Source organism: Triticum dicoccoides, chromosome 4B (genome assembly GCF_002162155.2).
Source record: "Triticum dicoccoides isolate Atlit2015 ecotype Zavitan chromosome 4B, WEW_v2.0, whole genome shotgun sequence".
Taxonomy (NCBI): domain Eukaryota; kingdom Viridiplantae; phylum Streptophyta; class Magnoliopsida; order Poales; family Poaceae; genus Triticum; species Triticum dicoccoides.
Genome location: NC_041387.1, coordinates 539,444,264 through 539,465,192, shown reverse-complemented (window position 1 = coordinate 539,465,192; position 20,929 = coordinate 539,444,264).

Here is a 20,929-nt window from a genome sequence, read left to right as displayed (position 1 = left end):
GGTTACAATAGTTGGGGGACGTCAACATTAGTTCGTTTAGACCCGAAGAGTTTTGTATTCATTACTTCACATAATTAAAGTTGTGTTGAGTGCATGTGTTCGATGAAACCATGAAAGTTAGTTAGTTAGGAGGGTATGTTGTAGTTTTAGTAATATATTTAGTCACTGATAAAAAATGCTATCATCTAACTGATATATCCATAGATATCAATAAATAAGGTTGTGTTTGCCACTGAGGTGAATAATGATAATCTGAATTTTCAAAACCTGTTTTTTGTTTCGCTAACTATTTTGTTTGCATTTATAGATGTTTTTCATAATATATTACAAACTACTTTTTAGCATGACAACAATTCACCGTGTTGTTGTCTACTAGTTTTGTTACTCTTCAGGGCTTACAAGCCTTGGAGAGCAACCCATTATTCCGATATCTCTAGTTGGCATCGGTCTTGGAGAGTGCTTTGTCGGCCATGAACACGTACCAGGGAGAAGAGGCAGTTGGACGATGTCGTCCATGGCCCTACCCGGAAAGCAGGGCTTCGAGTGGCTCCTTTGGTCATGTAATGGACCAATAATCGCTCAGAAGGAGGGTACCTTGGAGCATGAACCATCTCATATGGTGGAGATCGTTGTAATGTTGTAGAAGTAAAGATTGTAAGCAACCATGCACCAACCACTCCGACATCCCGAGCTCACAGCCCCTCTCTAGTCGTGGTCGCTAAGGTTAGCCTGCTCAGCGTTATATAGGCTTTTGGATGAGATTCCATGAAAGTTATATCCCGTACTAGAGAAATCATAGGAGGCCATCTTGTTGGGGATATAACTATTGGGTATGACCCGCCCAGGAGGGCCGGGTTATACCTATGAGGACTTCTGAAGCCCAAGACGACACTTGAAGATGGCGGTTCAGCTAAGGGCCCAAAGCCCAAGGGCGACTTAAGGCCCATAGAGATAAACCGCCTTATGTACATGACTTGTATTGTAAGGCAAGAATAGTTAGAGACCGAGCCGAACACTGTTTATCAGCCGGTCGGGACTTTGTGAGCCGCTGGGCGTCGACCTCTGTATATAAAGGGACGACCTGGCTGATGAAGCCATGTACCTAGGGTAGGGTCATGGACCTGTCCAAGGTACCCTCCCCAAGGACATCTCTAGAAGAAACTACCTTTCAGTCGACCTGGAAGGATTCCACTCGACGGACTCGAAGACACTCGACCATGAAGACTCACTCGACCACCAGGAGATCTAGGGTCACTTTGCACCCGAACGGTCTGTTATTAAGTAGTCTTTATGGTCATGATAGCACTTTACGTAAGGCGTTACCAGAAACGCTAGGCCTTTATGTACATTGAACTATCCGCTACGTGGACTGGCTAGGGTCCTGGCGCACTCTATATAAGCCACCCCCAACCACAGGCAGAAGGGTTCGCACCCCTGTAACTCATACGCATATAATCCAGTCGACCGCCTTCGGGCTCCGAGACGTAGGGCTGTTACTTCCTCCGAGAAGGGCCTGAACTCATAACTCCCTTGCGTATACAACTACTCCATAGCTAGGATCTTGCCTCTCCATACCTACCCCCTATTCTACTGTCAGGCTTAGAACCACGATAGTTGGCGCCCACCGTGGGGCAGGTGTCTTAGCGACTTATTGGAGAAGTTGCAATTGTTCTGATCGCCTTCACCATGGTTTCTGGCGGAGTTTTAGTGGAGGGCCGCGAGATCCGTCTCGGCGCGCTCACGTTCATCGCTGACGACTCCGCTTGGCTCCATGAGGCTCCACTCGACATCAACACTCTCCCAGTCCGTGGGGTGACACACTTACGTGCATGTGTCCGCGGCGTCCTGCTGCGGCAACCGTCAGCCCCGTATCGATCGACCCCTGCATCGTCCTCCCTCCCCGTCTCCCGCCAGCGCAAGCGCTCTGGTCGGTCGAGGCTTCAGCGGTGGCTAAGACACGCAGTGGCTCGCCAATCGGCCACCACCCAAGTCGCGGCGATTGAGCCCGACGAATCTCTCTATGGCCTGTTCGATCTGTCGACTGGCTCCGTAGAGACTGCATCAGAGTGCGACAGCAGTGATCCAGCGGCGGAGGTACTGATGGTCAATGGGCCTCATAGTCCTCCCGGCTTCCCCCGCACCGACGGAGGGGACGGCGGAGGCGACCCAGTTCAGGTCCACGAGGAGTATCAACCCGAGCCACTCACTTCGCTGCAAAGAGAAGATCTTCGCCGCCGGAACATGGATGCTCTGCATACTCCTATCATAGGAGAAACCCCCGAGGCTCGCGCCTTGGAGGACGCGCGTTTGGCCAACTTGGCTAAGCGCACTCGATTGGAGAACCTCCAGCGAGCACTCGATGAGCGCGCGCGGCAACGAGTTCCAGACTCCAGTCGACGTCAACTCTTTCCGTCACCGACTCAGGTATATCGAACCCCAATTTTTTTTCAGAATCTGGCAGCTGCAGCCCGTATAGCGGAGTCGATTCAGCCCTCTCAGTCAGAGGCTGGCAGAGGCTTGATGCAGATCAGAGATTTGCTCCAGGCAGCAGGAGATCAAAATTCAGCTGTGTCGCAGTCGCGTAATAGGATTCACAGTCGATCCGTCACTGCGAATACAGTCCAGTCGGCCCATAGCCCAAGATCGCCTCTGCGGCATGAGGGACGTGGAGGTCGACGTGATCAGTATGATGACCGATTCGATCGCGATGATCGGCGTCGAGTGCTTACTCCTCCCCCAAGGGGTGGGTCTTACGCCTCTCGGCAGCAAGATGACAGACGCCAGCACAGTGTTGGGCGAAGGGTTCCAGTCGACCCCAGAGAACCAGGCTTTGACGCGAGATCCATTATCGTGCAAGGTCTGGTCGACCGGAACAGAGCTCACCGAGAAGGCCATGACAGAGATGCGCCCACCAGCATCCGAGTTCATGTCTCAGGACCAGAGTGTTTTAGCAGAGCCATCAGAGCCGCGGTGATCCCTCCCAACTTCAGGTTAGCGACTGGGGTGAGTAAGTTCACTGGTGAGTCCAAGCCCGATACTTGGCTTGAGGACTACCGAGTGGCTGTTCAGATTGGCGGTGGTAATGATGAGGTGGCCATGAAACACTTACCGCTTATGTTGGAGGGCTCGGCCAAAGTGTCAGGACCCCGACTCAATGCCACATCGATCTAGCATGTAACACCTCATATCAATTTGCGGCCTCACGCACGGTATTCCCACGGTTGTCGTCTTACCTTTGCCCGGGACCGTTTGCGCCTTTTGGCACATGTATATGATAGTGTCGCTAGCATCCATATGATAAGGAGCCCGGGCTGACATGGCTAGTCGTAAACCCAAAGTGGCACTAACTTACAGGGACAGGCATCCGTGACCCAGCATCGAACGTGTCGGTCATCAGCGAGTGAATCCAGGCTGTAGCACTGGGCTAGCAGGACTCCGGAGAACCGGGCTGTAGCGGGCTAACAGGACTCTGGTATTCATCGCGTGACATTTCCCCGAAGGGACAGACACAGGAACGAAGGACACATGCCGGCCAGCCTAAGTGTTCCGGAGCAGTAGCAAGCTACCATGGCTCAGTGGAAACACTAGGATACATTTCCCGGTAAGAGAGGCTACTAAGGATAAATAACTAGATAGTCAGATCCCACACATACCAAGCATTTCAACAACATACACACAATATGCTCGATATGTGCAGATACAACATGGCATCACAACATGACTCTACAACTCAAGTAATTATTCAATAGGCTCCGAGGAGCGAGATATTACAAACATGGGTCTTATGACCCAACACTCAGAGCATACAAATCAAAGCACAAGCGGAAGCTATCATGTCTGAGTACAGACATCTATAAATGAAAAAGGCTGAGAAGCCTGACTATCTACCAGATCCTGCCGAGGGCTCAAGATCGTAGCTGAGGTAACAAGCTAAACGTCGAAGTCCACGCGGAATTACTAGTGAGACTGAAGTCTCTCTGCAAAACATAAAATAGGCAAACGTGAGTACAAATGTACCCAGCAAGACTTACATCAGAACTAACTACATATGCATCATTATCAACAAGGGGGTGGTGGAGTTTAACTGCAGCAAGCCAGCTTTGTCTCGGTGGCTAACCTGAACTACGACTGCAAGTAACTCTTTTGAGGTGGCGCACACGAGTCCACATATTCACCATATCAATACACCACTATGGATCCGCTCCCGTCTCCCTACGAGAACGCCATCCATAGCACTCACGCTTATCTTGCGTGTTTTAGAGTATCCACTTTCACTTGTCTATGAACTGTACAAGGGGTCCAAGTTTCCATATCCGAGGAATCCGGCTATTCGAATAGATAATGTTAACCCTGCAGGGGTGTACTTCTTCACACACGCTTTTGCCACTTATCGCCCTGTACACGTCATGTACCTCGGCAACCTTCAAGCGGAAGCCGGGCGAGGGAGTCGGCCACGACCTGACTAACCGAACAAGTCTCTAGTCCAGGTTTATCGCCTATTCGGGTTCCATCCGCAAGGAGATCCGGCCGGGGTGTCGCTTACGGCCCCAAACGATGTGAGCAGGGTTCCCAAGCCCACCATCCGGGTGCCACTTGGTACACCGTGCCACTGTGCCTAGTCTGTCCCAAGCCCACCTGTACCGGGTGCCACTTGGTAGACTACTAACACTACCTACAAACACCAGAAACTAGTTGCAACTCCTGGACAGAGGTCATGTTGATTAATAAGTCGAGAGAGCTTGGAGCGCCCGGAGCCCAATGTGTGGTAGTAACTGATCATGGATCACAAACACAGAACTCAGTTCCTGAGGACGGCTGCAATGAGACAACCCACCATGTACTCCTACATGGCTTCTCACCGCTACCTTTACCAAATCGTGTTCACACACTTAGCTCACACACAGTAGGACATGTTCACACGCCTCTGATTCATCCCCGATGAATCAGACCTGACTCAACTCTAAGCAATAGCAGGCATGACAAACAAACATGAATGAGTAGGCACAACAGGGCTCAAACAACTCCTACTCATGCTAGTGGGTTTCATCTATTTACTGTGGCAATGACAGGTCATGCAAAGGATAAAGGGTTCAGCTACCGCAGCAAGTATCAAATAAGTCGTTGTTGTCCTAATGCAGTAAAAGAGAGCAGGAGCGAGAGAGTAGGATTGTATCGGAATGAACAAGGGGGTTTTGCTTGCCTGGCACTTCTGAAGATAACATTGAGTCTTCATCAGTGTCAACGATCACATCATCGGTATCACGTCTATCGAGAGGGGACAAATACCGGCAACACAGAAGGGAACACAATCAATGCAATGCACAATATGATGCATGATCATGACATGGCAAAATGAATGTGTTTTGGGCTAATGCATCTAAAACCAGATTAAATGAAGTTGGTTTGAATCCAAGATTCAAATTCAAACTCCATATGTGGTTATTTAAATGTCATTCACTTCATTTGCCCTAAACAGTAGTGATAAGTTGTTCTAACATGCATGTAAATGGTACAGATGGATTCCTTGAATTTTTCTGATAATTTTTCATATATAAATTATTTAATTTGGAGTTACGGTTGAATTTCTATGATTTATTGAAGTTTTAGCTATTTTCTGGAATTTCCTGATTATTTTTAAATCCAGAAAATACTTATTGCGTCAGCCCCATGTCACAGTGACGTCAGCAGGGTCAACTGGGCGCCCCAGGTCAAACCTGACGTGTGGGGGCCACACGTCAGTGACATAGGAGCTAATCCCGGTCAAACCCAGCGCTAACTGAGGTTTGACCAGGGGTGGGGCCCACAGTCAGTGGCCTAGGGGGTTGGTTAGGGCGTCATTAGCGCTAATTAAGCGTGCCACGTCGGCAGTCGCCGGAGTATCGCCGGCGGCGACCCAAAACACGGCGGAGACGCACCGGGGTGGCTCGGGTTTCGTCTATACTGCACCGTTCGGTGCGCCCTTTGGCTCTACGGGGAGCTGGCGCGAAGGCGCGTCGGATGGTCGTGGTCTCCGGGCCTGGGGTGGCCGGAGTCGACGGCGGCGAGCTCGGTTGCGGCCGCCGGAGCTCGGGTGAGACACAGGCGACCACTAGGGGGCACGAGAGGGCGAGCTGCGGCAGGCAACGGGCTCGTGGAGACGTTCTGAGCACGATGGTGCACTCAGGTGGGAGCTCCAGTGGCTCTGGCCACGACGGCGACGAGGCACGGCGGCGGCGAGCTTCGGCCGTGGTGGAAGAAGGAGCTAGGGGACGAAATCAGGTGCGGGGAGTGAGGGGAAGAGAAGAGGAGCTCACGGGGAGTCGGACGAGACGCTAAGTGGGCTCGGGGACGTCCTGTCGGCGGCGAATCGAACGGCGGCGATTGCCGGCCGTGGCGATGAAGATGGCGGTGATGGCGTGGCTACAGGGCACCCGGCGTCGCATGCGTCGTGGTGGAGCTTCATGGGGTCGGGACGGAGCTCAGGGGTGTGGAGAGAGAGCGAGGGGGTGGCTGTGGCCGCGAGGGAGCTCGTCGGTGACGGAGGCTCCGTTCGGTCCAGGCGGGAGAGAGGGAGCAGAGGAGGGAGGGTCGAGGGGGGAGAGTGAGCGAAACGGTCAGCGGGATCGGGACGGCCTGCGGGAGTCGTCCACGCGGCCAGGGGCTCGTCGGCAAGCAGGAGGTGGCCGCGCGGCCGTGCGCGTGCGAGCATGCAGCTGCTTCGGGGCAAGGGGAGGAAGACGACGGAGGGCTGCAGTGGTGGGCTGGGCCGGCTTCTGCTGGGCCACCAGGTGGGTGGGCCTCAGGTAAGCGTCGGGTAAGTTTTCTCTGCCCTGTCTTTTACTTATTGTTTTCTATTTTTTTCTGCAGCTTTGTGGCTTTATTAAAAATACTAAATCAATCCCAAAAATCATGCAACTGCTCATAACCACTGTTAGAAATATATCCTACAGTAAACATTTCAGTTTGGGATTATTTGAGCATTTAAAATATTTTATAGTATTTAAATGCCCAAATGCAAATAAGTAATGATTTAAATTCAAAGTCCCAAAAATAAATCCTTTTAAAATTTTCATCATTTTTGGTTTGGATCAAAACCCTTGCCAAAAATATTAAACATCTAAGGAGAGCATTTTGGAGCAATGAATGAGATTTTAGGGTTTTTGCCCTTCTTTTATTTAGGGTTTTGAGGCTTCCAATTTCCCTCAGTTCAAATTTCAGAATTTAAACATGATGCACACACGAAGCTAGCCTAGAGCATTACCAGAAGCTAGGGATGTGACACAAAGCCTGGCTGAATCAGTTGGCACCTAGTAGCATTTACACTTGGGAAGATCTTGCCCGAGTGTTTGTCAGGACATTTGAAGGAACGTGCAAACGGTCTGCAGGTTTGACAGAACTGCAGGTTTGCGTACAAAAGTCGAATGAAACCCTGAGGGATTACATCCAGAGGTGGATCACATTGCATCATACGGTGGAGAACGTATCTGATCACCAAACAGTCTGTGCCTTCAAGGAAGGCGTTAAGAACAGAGAGTTAAGTTTGAAGTTTGGTCGGACCGGAGACATGACCCTGAGTCGAATGATGGAGATTGCCACCAAATATGCCAATGGTGAAGAAGAGGATCGACTCGGGAGTGGCAAGCACAAGCCGAGCCAGTCGGAAAAAGGGAATTCCAGTCAGAAGCAGAAGCGGAAAGCCGAGCCAGCTGCTCCTGGAGAAGCCTTGGCCGTGACTCAGGGCAAGTTTAAAGGGAAGCCCAAAGGATCTTGGAACCCCAAGAAGGTGAAGGACAAGGAAGGAAACGACGTGATGGATTTGCCATGCCACATCCACACGAAGAAGGATGAAGAGGGTAACTTCATTTACCCGAAACATACCACTCGCCAGTGCCGGCTCTTAATCCAACAGTTTCAAGGGAAACATCCCAAGGATAAAGAAAAGGAGTCGGACAAGATTGAGGACAAAGAGGATAGCGATGGAGGATACCCCCATGTCAATTCCACCCTGATGATTTTTGCTGATGTTGAGAGCAAAAGTCGATTGAAAGTTATCAACGGGGAAGTGAATATGGTGGCTCCGACAACACCCAGTTATCTGAAATGGTCTCAGACCGCCATCACATTCGACCAGTCTGATCATCCGACACACATAGCCACCCCTGGGAGCAAACTTTGGTGGTCGACCCAGTCGTCGAAGGCACTCGACTGACTAAGGTTCTGATGGACGGTGGCAGCGGACTGAATATATTGTATGCGGAGACACTGAAGGGAATGGGCATTCTGATGTCCAGACTCAGTTCCAGCAACATGAGCTTCCATGGAGTCATTCCTGGGAAGAAGGCTGAGTCACTCGGCCAAATTTCTATGGATGTGGTTTTCGGCGATTCAAAGCATTTCCGCAAAGAAAAGTTAACATTTGAAGTTGTGGATTTCCAGAGTGCTTATCACGCCATTTTAGGCAGGCCAGCTTATGCACGATTCATGGCTCGACCATGTTACGTGTACCTCAAATTGAAGATGCCTGGTCCCAAAGGTGTGATCACCATCACTGGCAATCGGAAAAAGGCAGAAGAGTGCTTTCAGAAGGGCTCAAAGATCGCCGATGATCAGATGGCAGTGGTAGAGCTGCAGGAATACCAGAAAACTGCAGATCCGAGTGATTTGTTGCGAGCCAAGAAGCCTGCTACAGAATCAGTGTTTCAGTCGTCTGGTGAGACAAAGCCGATTCACATCCACCCGACCGACCCCAATGCTGCTCCGACTCATATCTCAACAACACTCGACTCCAAATAGGAAGAAGCGCTCATCCAGTTCCTCCGTGAGAACTGGGACATCTTCGCATGGAAGCCTGCTGACATGCCGGGTGTTCCCAGGGGGCTGGCTGAGCATTGTCTACGAGTCGACTCAAAGGTGAAACCTGTCAAAGAACATCTTCGACGGTCCGCCGTCTAGAAGAGAAAAGCCATTGGCGAGGAGGTGGCTCGGCTCTTAGCAGCAGTGTTTATCCGAGAGATTTACCACTCCAAGTGGCTCGCCAATGTTGTCATGGTCCCCAAGAAGGACAAGTCACTTCCATGTGCATTGATTTCAAACATATCAATCGGGCCTGCCCGAAAGATCATTTTCCTCTCCCCCGCATCGACCAAATAGTCGACTCGAATGCGGGATGTGAGTGCCTGTCTTTTTTAGATGCCTATTCCGGTTATCATCAGATCCGTTTGTATGGACCCGAAGAGATCAAAACAGCTTTTATCACCCCATTCGGATGCTTCTGCTATGTCACCATGCCATTCAGCCTCAAGAATGCCGGAGCCACGTTCATGAGGATGATTCAGAAGTGTTTACTCACTCAAATCAGTCGGAACGTGGAAGCATACATGGATGATATCGTGGTCAAATCACGGAAGGGTTCCGACCTGTTGACTGACCTCGCTGAAACATTTGCCAATCTTAGGAGGTATGATATCAAGCTTAATCCATCAAAGTGCACATTCGGAGTTCCTGGCGGAAAGTTACTTGGTTTTCTCGTTTCCGAACGAGGAATCGACGCCAACCCAGAAAAAGTTGGCACTATACTCCGAATGAAACGCCCCGTGCGTGTGCACAATGTATAGAAACTTACTGGATGCTTGGCCACGTTAAGTCGATTCATCTCTCGCCTCGGTGAAAAGGCATTGCCTCTTTACCGACTGATGAAGAAGTCAGACAAGTTCGAGTGGACTCCAAAAGCTGATGCAGCGTTTGCAGAACTAAAAGCTCTGCTCTCCACCCAGCCGGTGCTTGCTGCTCCAATCAGCAAAGAGCCTCTGTTGCTTTACATTGCAGCCACAGGACAAGTCGTCAGTACAGTACTTACGGTCGAGCGGGAAGAAGAAGGGAAAGCCTTCAAAGTTCAGCGCCCAGTATATTATCTTTCCGAAGTATTGACCCCATCGAAGCAAAGATACCCTCATTATCAGAATCTTGTATATGGGATTTACATGACCACGAAGAAGGTTGCTCACTATTTCTCTGATCATTCCATTACAGTCGTCAGCGACGCCCCATTGTCAGAGATTTTGCACAACAGAGATGCAACTGGTCGAGTGGCAAAGTGGGCGATTGAACTCCTTCCCCTTGATATCAAGTTTGAGGCAAAGAAAGCCATTAAGTCCCAAGCAGTAGCAGATTTCATCACCGAGTGAATTGAACAACAACTGCCGACTCAAATTCACTCGGAGCACTAGACCATGTTCTTTGACGGTTCTAAGATGTTGAATGGTTCCGGTGCTGGGGTAGTATTGGTTTCCCCCCGAGGAGATAAGCTCAGATATGTGCTCCAGATCCACTTTGATTCCTCCAACAATGAAGCAGAATACGAAGCACTTTTGTATGGGTTGCGCTTGGCCATTTCACTCGGCGTCCGTTGCCTTATGGTTTATGGCGATTCAGATTTGGTGGTCAATCAGGTGATGAAGGAGTGGGACGTTAGAAGCCCAGCCATGACTGGTTACTGCAATGCGGTAAGAAAGCTGGAGAAGAATTTTGAAGGGTTAGAGCTCCATCATATACCCCGACTGAAGAATCAAGTGGCTGATGAGTTGGCAAAGATAGGTTCCAAGAGAGAAGCCATTCCCAGTGATGTGTTCTTGGAACATATCCATACTCCATCAGTTCAGGAAGATCCTTTTACCGAAGAAGCTCCGCAGCCAAAAAGTGTCACAGATCCGACTGAAGTAGAAGTTCCGGCGGTGGTCGACCTGATCATGGAAGCATTGGTCGTCACCCCCGACTGGACGGTGCCGTACATCGCGTATATCTTAAGGAAAGAGCTCCCAGAGGATGAAGAATAGGCTCGACAGATCGTCCGCTGATCCAAAGCCTTTACCGTGATAAAGGGACAGTTGTACAGAGAAAGCGCGACTAGAGTCGGTCAGAAATGTATAACGCCAGAAGAAGGTCGGATAATCCTTGAAGATATCCACTCGGGGACCTGTGACCATCATGCGTCCTCTCGGACCATTGTGGCTAAAGCATACCGAGCGGGATTTTACTGGTCGAGAGCAAATGAAATGGCAAAGGAGATAGTCGACAAGTGTGAAGGATGTCAATTTTACTCCAATATGTCACACAAGCCCGCCTCAGCCTTGAAGACCATCCCACTCGTCTGGCCTTTCGCTGTATGGGGTTTGGATATGGTTGGACAACTAAGAACAGGCAGAAGCGGCTTCACCCATGTGCTGGTGGCAGTCGACAAGTTCACTAAGTGGATTGAAGCAAAACCCATCAAGAATCTTGATGCCGGCACTGCTGTCAGCTTCATCAGGGAGTTGATATTCAGATATGGAGTTCCCCATAGCATCATCACTGATAATGGGTCGAACTTCGATTCCGATGAATTCAGAGCCTTCTGCACGTCTCAGGGCACACGAGTCAACTATGCTTCAGTCGCTCACGCCCAGTCGAATGGACAGGCAGAACGAGCAAATGGTTTAATTATCAAAGGACTGAAACCCCGACTGATGCGTGATCTCAAGCACGCAGCTGGTGCATGGGTCGACGAACTTCCGTCAGTACTTTGGGGATTAAGGACCACACCTAATCGGTCGACTGGGAGAACTCCGTTCTTCTTGGTCTACGGAGCTGAAGCAGTCTTGCCGAGTGACCTACTTCACAACGCACCTCGAGTCGAACTCTACACTGAAGCTGAAGCAGAGAAAGCCCGACAGGACGCAGTCGACCTTCTAGAAGAAGAAAGAGAGATGGTGTTGATTCAATCGACCATTTATCAGCAGGACTTGCGTCACTTCCATGCCAAAAACGTGAAGAGTCGAGCCTTCCAAGAGGGAGACTTGGTTCTCCGAGTGGATCAGCAGAAGCCACACAAGCTTGCTCCTACTGGGGAAGGTCCCTTCATCGTCACCAAGGTTCTCCACAATGGGGCGTACCGCCTTTACAATGTCGAGCACCAGATTGACGAGCCCCAAGCTTGGAACGTGGAGCTGCTCCGCCCCTTTTATACTTAAGTATTCACTCGGATGAGTTGTAATAAAAGTACTTCTGTAGTTTATTTATAAAAGACAAGAGTGTTATAATTTTCCCAGTGATTGTTGTTACCTTTGTTCACATAAAGCAGTCCCCTAGTGGGTGGCTTAGCCGCGAATCCGTTTCGCCTAAGTTTGTAAAAAAAAATCCTTGCCGAGTGGTGAGCAAGCCTCCCACTCGGGGGCTTAGCTGCGAATCTGTTTCGCCTAAGTTTAAACAAAATCCTACCGAGTGGTGAGCCAGCCTCCCACTCGAGGGCTTAGCTGCAGTCCAAGTACTCGCCTAAGTTTAACAAAAACCTACCGAGTGGTGAGCCAGCCTCCCACTCGGGGGCTTAGCTGCAGTCCAAGTACTCGCCTAAGTTTAAACAAAATCCTACCGAGTGGTGAGCCAGCCTACCACTCGGAGGCTTAGCTGCAGCTTAGTGCTCGCCTAAGTATAAATACAATGTGTGCTGCGCAAGGAGGACGAGGAGCAGGCCGACTGCTACCTTCTCCTTCCGAGCTACGCCACAAATACAACATGCGACCCGCAAGGAGGACGAGGTGCAGGTCAACTGTTACCTTCTCCTTCAGAGGTATGCCACAAAAATCCTACTGAGTGGTGAGCAAACCTCCCACTCGGAGGCTTAGCTGCAGCCCAGTGCTTGCCTAAGTTTTTGAAAACTCTACCGAGTGGAGAGCAGACCTCCCACTCGGGGGCTTAGCTGCAGCCCAGTGCTCGCCTAAGTTTTTGAAAATCCTACCGAGTGGAGAGCAAACCTCCCACTCGGGGGCTTAGCCGCAGCCTAGTGCTCGCCTAAGTTTTTGAAAATCCTACCGAGTGGAGAGAAAACCTCCCACTCGGGGGCTTAGCTGCAGCCCAGTGCTCGCCTAAGTTTTTGAAAATCCTACCGAGTGGAGAGCAAACCTCCCACTCGGGGGCTTAGCTGCAACCCAGTGCTAGCCTAACTTTTTGAAAATCCTACCGAGTGGAGAGCAAACCTCCCGCTCGGGGGCTTAGCTGCAGCACAGTGCTCGCCTAAGTTTTTGAAAATCCTACCAAGTGGAGAGCAAACCTCCCACTCAGGGGCTTAGCTGCAGCCCAGTGCTCGCATAAGTTTTTGAAAATCCTACCGAGTATGACAAGGTACAAGTCGATTGCCATCTGTGCTTCATCCCTACCTGCAAAAGTGCATCACAAGCACTAGCATATATTCCGAGCAAAGGACAATGTTTGTTCGAAGGCAAATGCAAACATATTTAACGGCAAACCCAAGTTCAGATAGCGTCCTACAGATCCAGAAGTGCTTAGGCACCAAGCCTGTTAAAGTTTACCGGTTACAAAAACCACTTGCCATTCCGAGGCAAATTTAAGGCATCAAGCATAGAAGTTTTTTACTCCTCCTGCGGAGGACTGGAAGGCGCGACAAACTCATCCAGGTCGATTCCATCTGCGATCCGAGTGGCAGCAGCAATGAAGGTCTCCATGAAAGATCAGAAGTCATGCTTCTTGGTATTGGCCACCTTGAGAGACGCCAGCTTGTCCTCTCGCGCGTCCTTGCAGTGAACACGGACCAGAGACAGAGCAACATCAGCACATCACCTGGTAGAAGACTTCTTCCATTCTTGCACTCGACTTGGAACTTCGTTCAGTCGAATCATCAGAGACTCGAGGTCATTCTGAAGTGTTTCTCCTGGCCAGAGTGCTGTGTCGATGCGCGACGTTACAACCTTCATTCTCGCAAGATAGTCGATCACAGCGGCAATGCGAGACTCGAGACGGAGCATGTTCATGGCGGCTTCATCCTTCACAGGAGAGTTGATGGGATCCAAGCCAGTCTCCACTCGACTAGTCTCCTATTCAAAGTTTTGATAGAATTCTGTGGATACAACCCAAGGATAAGCTAACGGTCCTACAATAGATCAGTGATTACCAGTCGGATATAAGGGGTTACCTTCGAGCATGAGGAATAACTTCTTGGCGAGCCCACCCAGATAAGCCTCTAAGTCGTTCTTCTTTCCCGCCAGTTCGCTAGCCTTATCACTCAGGGCTATCTTGTCATTCTTCAATCGACTGGCCTCCTTGTTGGCCGCGTCGAGAGCAGCTTTTAGATTGGTATTCTCCTCTTCAAGTTTGCTGATTGAAGCTAGCTTCTCCTCTGCAAGTTTCATCTTGTCCGAAGCCGCTTTCTGCGCCTCGGCAAGGTCAAGGTCCTTCTTCTTCAGAGCATCCCTCAGTTTATCTGCAAAATGACAGTGAGATCAGACTTACGAATGGACAAGAAATAAGGGCAGTCGTCAAGGTTCTCACCAAACATACCTTTTGCCTCCTCCTTCGCCTTCGTGAAGTTCTCCTGGACAAGCTTCAGATCAAGTTCGAGCTGGATATGCTTGTTCTCCAACTCAGTATAACGAGCCACGAGCTCGCAAGATTTCTGCGAAAGATCATTCGACAGACGTCAACAATACGTCACTTCCGAGTGACTAAGAGAAAAATCATAGTATTTCTAAGACTACAGCCGAATCAAAACATTCAGCTGTAGTCTCGGGGACTACACCCAGTGGGTGCACTCAGCGTGCCCCCACTAGTTCTATCAGCTCGGGCCGATCAGTCGACCAAAAGAGACAGAAAGGCTAACTACCAACAGTTAGACACAGTTTCAAAAAAAGAAGAAGAGAAGTGTTCTTCAGACCATAGTCGACTACCAGCAGTCGACCACGGTCTCGGGGACTACACCCAGTGGGTGCACTCAGCGTGCCCCCACTGGTTCCATGATTCCATTCGACCAGATCGAGTGAAGAAAGCAAAAGAGAAAAAGTTCAAGACATAAATACTACAGTCGACTGCCAGCAGTCCACCATAGTCTCAAGGACTACACCCAGTGGGTGCACTCAGCGTGCCCCCACCAATCCAGACATTCCAATTGACACACCCAGTGGGTGTACGACAGATACTAAGATCTTCATAAAGAAAATTGTCAGGTATCATATCCTAACAGAACAGGCGGTGGTCAACTAACCTGGACATTGCTCTGAAGGGCCGAGCTTGCATCATAAGCCACTTGATTGGCATCTCGGATCGCCTTCAATTGCTCCATCATGACCCCCGCTTGACGTATAACTTCTTTAGCAGCGCCTGCTTGGTCCTCTGGGACGTGATGGGTGGAAAAAAAGAGAAGGCGGATCTGCACTCGGCGACGGAGGGCGAGCACTCGTCAGCGGCACAACAAAGGACACAGTAGTCCAAGTGGCGTTGCCCCCCTCCGGAACCAGCGCATCAGGTGCTGATACGACCTGAGCAGTCTTGCCAATAGACGCCTTCCTGTTCCTCCTCTGCCTCAGTGGTTCCTCATCGTCATCATCAGGGAGATCAATGACGATGTTAGGTGGAGCTGCAGGAAATATTCAAAAGTGAAAGATGAAGATCCTATCGATCGAAAGCGAAACTACAGGGATCATACCAGGGTTGGAAGTGGCAGCGTCCTCCATTTCTTGATCTTCATGTATGATCGAGGTCTCAGAAGTAGCAGCACTGCAGTTTCAGAAATCAGTCGGTCAGCGAATGAATCGACCAAGAGTAAATCCATGTGAAACAAGAAAACACAAGTTATGCCATTACCCAGAAATAGTGGGAATCACCATCCTCATCTTCGGCAGGGCCTTCGTCGGTTTTGACGACGCCGCTCGGAGTTGCTTCGGCGCTTTCTCAGTCGGCGCCGGAGAGGTCGTCCGAGGGCGTTTGGTCGACTGCACAACAGGCACGACCCCCTTGCTACGCTCGACTGCAGGATCATGAACGAGCTTGGTTCTCCTTTCAGTACGGGGAGGTTCGACTACCTCCTCCTCTTCCTCCTCCTCTTCCTCATCAAAGCCAGCATCTTCTTCACCCTCATCACCGTCTGACTCCCACTCCTCCTGACTTTCACCTCCACTCCCTTCTTCTTCGGTCCGTTCTTGCGCCCCGTTGGGCATCGAGTACATCTCGATAGTGATCTGGAAGACAACAAACAAGACAAAAGTCGGTCGACCGAATTGCAGCAAAGCAGAATGAAGAAAACAGAGTCATAGTCAGAGAAATGTGGTCAGACCTTGTCTGGTTCGTATGACTGGTCGAGTGGCGGGATCCTCCTGGCTCCACGGGGATTATCTTTGTTCCCTGTGATGGCAGTCATCCACCTCTCCAGAGTGGCATCGTCGACCTCCTCCAGGTGGACCCGAGTGGTGTCTTCAGTACCAGAGTACAACCACATCAGATGGCCCCGATATTGAAGTGGCTGAATGCGCCATCGAAGGAAAACCTCCAGAAGATCCATGCCAGTCACTCCATCGCGAATGAGCTTGACTACGCGCTCCACCAACATCCTTACCTGAGCCTTCTCCTCTGGAAGCACCTTCAGAGAGGATGGCTTGCTCACTCGGTCCATGGAGAACGGGGGGAGGCCAGTCGACTGCCCTGGCATCGACTGGTCTTGGCAGTAGAACCTGGTCAACTGCCACCCTCGAACTGACTCGGGAAGGGTCATGACTGGAAAGGCACTCTTACTCCTCATCTGAACCCCAAGACCCCCACACATCTGGATTACTTGGGTTTTCTCGTCACTCGAGCTAGCCTTTTTCACCGTCTGAGAGCGACAGGTGAAAATGTGTTTGAAAAGGCCCTAGTGCGGCCGGCAACCCAAGAAGTTTTCGCACAAAGACATGAAAGCGGCGAGGTAGGCAATGGAGTTGGGTGTGAAGTGATGGAGTTGAGCCCCAAACAAGTTCAGAAACCCCCGAAAGAAAAGATTCGGCGGCAGAGAAAAACCGCGATCAACGTGGGTGGCTAAGAGAACGCACTCACCCTCCTGAGGCTGCGGTTGCCACTCCGTCCTCGAAAGCCTTGCTGATCCATGGGGGATCAGTCCTTCGTTGGCCAGGTCATCGAGGTCCTTCTGGGTGATGGTCGAGCGGATCCAGTCTCCCTGGATCCAGCCTTGCGGCAGGCTGGACTGTGACGAGGATCCACCCCGACTGGTCGCTCTCCCCTTCGCCTTCGCCGTCGCCTTCTTCGCCCGCTCCAAAGCCGCCGTATTTTCCTTCACCATCGTCGCTGGCGAGGCGCGCAAGGAGCAGTAGGGCGGAGGTGGAAGCAAGCGCAGTAGCCGAGTTCGAGGAAGAGGGAGAGGGGAATGAGGGCGCACTGTTCAAAAAAAACCCCGTCCGGCGCCTTATATGAAGTCTCTTCCGAGTGGCTGACTGGTAGGCCCGGACGATCCTGTCAAATCCCGCAACAGGCGCGCGCACGATACGTGGCAAAAAAGGTGGCACAGAGATCGAGGCGTCCTTGCCTTATCCCATCCGAGTATCGCGGCCTCCTCCGCTTCGCGCGCTTCCCGAAATTCGGATCCCGTTAAATCCGCAAATAGCAAAGCAACTTGTCAGACGACAGATTTCCTCCGATCCGTCGCTCAGAAATCTCCAAGTTCATAAAGTTCACTCGGCAGATGCAAAGAATGGATCAAGGCGACTTAAAGAGAAGTTAACACCATCACTAAAAAGTTATTGGTCCAGAGTAAGACACTCTCGCAGCACGAAAAGCAGGTCGGAAGAATTCGCAACTCCTTCCTCACTGAAACCTCGATCCATTCGGGGGCTAATGATGAAGCCATGTACCTAGGGTAGGGTCATGACCTGTCCAAGGTACCCTCCCCAAGGACATCTCTAGAAGAAATTGCCTTTCAGTCGACCTGGAAGGATTCCACTCGACGGACTCGAAGACACTCGACCATGAAGACTCACTCGACCACCAGGAGATCTAGGGTCACTTTGCACCCGAACGGTCTGTTATTAAGTAGTCTTTATGGTCATGATAGCACTTTATGTAAGGCGTTACCAGAAACCTAGGCCTTTATGTACATTGAACTCTCCGCTACGTGGACTGGCTAGGGTCCTGGCGCACTCTATATAAGCCACCCCTCCACAGGCAGAAGGGTTCGCACCCCTGTAACTCATACGCATATAATCCAGTCGACCGCCTCCGGGCTCCGAGACGTAGGGCTGTTACTTCCTCCGAGAAGGGCCTGAACTCGTAACTCCCTTGCGTATACAACTACTCCATAGCTAGGATCTTGCCTCTCCATACCTACCCCCTATTCTACTATCAGGCATAGAACCACGACACCGGCGGCGGTTCAGGGCATGTAACATCAGATCGAGAACTAGGTCAAGCGGATTCACTCCCTGGTAATCGAGACATAAGCAATCCCAATCAAAACTGGACCGTAGGCTTTTACCTTCATCGTAAGGGGCCGAACCAGTATAAACCCTGTGTCCTTTGTCCCGATTAACCCCTTTAAGCTTCCTAGTTGCGATGGCTCCACGACTAAGTCCTTTCACTAGGACATCTGACGTGGAAATTCCACAACAGTTGGCGCCCACCATGGGGCCAGCGCACAGTGGATTTGAGTTCTTGAAGGGCAGCTTCGAAGGGCTCAAGGAATACGCTATGGGCTGGATGACCAAGAGTCGTCGTGGCAAGCTCTACATCGACGACGCAGGCTGGGGCCCCGACGCCGGCTTGATTGAGTACGGGTACCGGGTCCACTTCGGCGAAATCCACGCCTTCATCGGCATGATCGGCGAGCCGGGCATCTGCACCGACCTCGTCGAGACGGCTCAGCGTGCGAGACCCGCCCGGGCTCAGCCTGCCATGAAGCATGCCTTCGTGGGATGCATCCACGGAGGGGAACTTTCTGAAGGATCTGTGTCTGCCGGTGAGAGGACCATCTACCCTGATGGTGAGTCGTCCATAGGTGAGACAGATTCGTTGTATCAGTTGCAAGACGGCGGGCTTGGGGGCTGTTCTGATGGTAGTAGTATTCCGGACCTCCTTGAGCCGCCGAGCAGAGTTGTGATCTTCATGGCTGGCACACAACCCGTCCAAAACTCTACGGCTGCGGCTGCGGTAACCTCCGGGTCAGCGGCAGCTGGGGCAGGAGGCCCTGTGCGCCCGCCAGCTCAGGTGCTGATGGATCTCATGGATAAGATGACAACTCTATTAACGGCCATGGTCATTGAGGGAGTCCTAGATTAGGGGGTGTCCGGATAGCCGAACTATCACCGTTGGCCGGACTCCTGGACTGTGAAGATACAAGATTGAAGACTTCATCCCATGTCCGGATGGGACTTTCCTTGGCGTGGAAGGCAAGCTTGGCGATACGGATATGTAGATCTCCTACCATTGTAACCGACTCTGTGTAACCCTAACCCTCTCCTATGTCTATATAAACCGGAGGGTTTTAGTCCATAGGACGAACAACAATCATACCATAGGCTAGCTTCTAGGGTTTAGCCTCTTTGATCTCGTGGTAGATCTACTCTTGTACTACCCATATCATCAATATTAATCAAGCAGGAGTAGGGTTTTACCTTCATTGAGAGGGCCCGAACCTGGGTAAAAACATCGTGTCCCTTGTCTCCTGTTACCATCCGCCTAGACACACAGTTCGGGACCCCCTACCCAAGATCCGCCGGTTTTGACACTGACATTGGTGCTTTCATTGAGAGTTCCTCTGTGTCGTCACCTTTAGGCCTGATGGCTCCTTCGATCATCAACAACGACGCGGTCCAGGGTGAGACTTTTCTCCCTGAACAGATCTTCGTATTCGGCGGCTTTGCACTGTGGGCCAATTCACTTGGCCATCTGGAGCAGATCGAAAGCTACGCCCCTGGCCATCAGGTCAGATTTGGGAGTTTGAACTACAAGGCTGACATCCGCGGAGACTTGATCTTCGACGGATTCGAGCCACAGCCAAGCGTGTTGCACTGCCTCGATAGGTACGATCTAGCTCGGCCGCTGAACAGTGCCCTGGAGGCCGCACTAGCATCCGCTCCGACCCTTAGCTCAGAGCCGACTTCGCCAATCGAGGACGAGTGGATGGACACCGCCTCGGGGGTTACGATCTCTACGGCGATTGAGCCGAACACCATCCCTGTCCTTTGCAAAGCCCGTGACTCCGAGGTGCCGGACTCCTCTCCGGACTCCGAACCTCCCGCGCCCCTGTCAATCAAATCCGATTGGGCGCCGGTTATGGAGTTCACTGCCGCGGACATCTTTCAGCACTCGCCCTTTGGCGACATCCTAAATTCACTAAAGTCTCTCTCTTTATCAGGAGAGCCCTGGCCGGACTATGGTCAGGAAGGTTGGGATGCGGACGATGAAGAAATTCAACGCCCACCCACCACCCACTTTGTAGCCACTGTCGATGATCTAACCGACATGCTCGACTTCGACTCCGAAGACATCGACTGTATGGACGACAATGTAGGAGATAACCACGAACCAGCGCCTACAAGGTATTGGACAGCCACCCCATCTCACGATGTATACATGGTGGATACACCTAAAGGAAGTGACGACGAGGAACGACGGGACGCTACGAAGGATAAATCCCTTGAAAAGCAGTCAAGAAGGCGACGAAAGCGCCGCACAAAGTCCCGCCTCGACAAAGACGGCGGCCATATAGACCCAGCCATAGAGCAGGTCGAACCGGTGGACGATGAACATGCCATTGAACAACCGTCCGAACAGGACAACTTGGATAAACGATCCGTCCCCGGCGAAGATAACAGTCCGGACGATCTCACACCGGACAAGTTGTTGGAGCAAAAGAACCTCCACAAAAGGCTCGTCGCTACTGCGCGTAGCCTGAAAAAGCAGAAGCGGAAGCTCAAAACAGGGGAAGATGCACTCAGAATCAGATGGAGCAAAGTACTCAACACCGCAGACAATTACTGCGACAGTCGCCAAACAAAGAGCTACCCGAAGCGCAAACTACTGCCCGAATTCGATGAGGAGGCCTTAGAGCCCCCGCAATCAAAGAATAAAGAGGCCGCCCGGTCGGATAGACGACCACATGACAAGCATAGAGCGGCAAGCGGCGCCGCACACAAGCCGGCACGCGATC